This window comes from Penaeus monodon, chromosome 24 (genome assembly GCF_015228065.2).
Source record: "Penaeus monodon isolate SGIC_2016 chromosome 24, NSTDA_Pmon_1, whole genome shotgun sequence".
Lineage (NCBI taxonomy): Eukaryota > Metazoa > Arthropoda > Malacostraca > Decapoda > Penaeidae > Penaeus > Penaeus monodon.
In genome coordinates, this window is record NC_051409.1 from 5,014,247 (window position 1) to 5,015,133 (window position 887).

The 887-nt window shown below is 43.5% G+C and overlaps 1 protein-coding gene across 1 annotated transcript in view; it reads right to left on the reverse strand.

Moving 5' to 3' along the window:
* The window catches only part of LOC119588818 (drosulfakinins-like), a 20,979-nt gene that overhangs the window by 7,686 nt on the left and 12,406 nt on the right, over positions 1–887 (reverse strand). The gene's annotated exons all lie outside the window — the stretch shown is intronic.

An 887-nucleotide genomic window follows, 5' to 3' on the forward strand; every position in this document is an offset into this window, starting at 1 on the left:
TTTTACATTACTCCCATAGTATATCAAAATATCCAATGCGGAAGGACAGAAGAAAAGGAACAAAGAACAATCTAAACACAGGTTACATTGTTTATACCCAGCCACTATGAACACTTACAAAGTAACACTGATTTTCGCTTCCTTTTTTTGATACACAATGCAGTAGTTCGTGTTTGGAGTGATTGTGTTAATCACTCTATCATCTCCTCGTTTCTCTCTGTCTGAAACAACTCTTTAAAAATTATTTGTAAAGTATCTTTCGTTTATTTTTCATCTCTTTCGGAAAACATTGCTCAGAAGATGGTTAGAAAAAGGGAGGGTTGAGTCGAAATATATGTTTGAATTATTGAGGTTTGTGGTGGTTTATAGCCTTGTTTGACGTCCTTGATGACTGCTTCTGGTCTGGCTGACGAGATGAGGTGCAGATTGCAAGCTGGATGACGTTTGCAAGCGGTGATAAATCGCGATTACTTTTTTCCCCCCTCTCTCTCTCTCTCCAAGTCGCCGGATGAATGCGTCCGCCATGTTGGATTGTCGAGCCCATCGCTGATTCCATCCTGTGGAGACCCAGGATAATTTTTCCCTCCTCCGTGAAGACGCGCCAAGGCATCTCCTCCCGGGTCGACACATGAGGATCCAGGCAATCAATTTACACCACCTTTATCTGTTTTCCCTCCTTTCTTTCGCTTGAGACGAAGAGCGGCAGCGACCCGCGGAGACTTTCATAGCAAAAGAGTTTGTTTGACCAATCCTCGACAACTTCTTGAAATGAACTTAAGTCTATCCCCCCTAAAAGACAAAACTAAAACAAGAGAAGAGAACGTAGGAAGGAGACCCAAGCTGAGGAGTAGAATTAGTGCCCTCGCGAGGAAGCGGAGGCGTCCAGT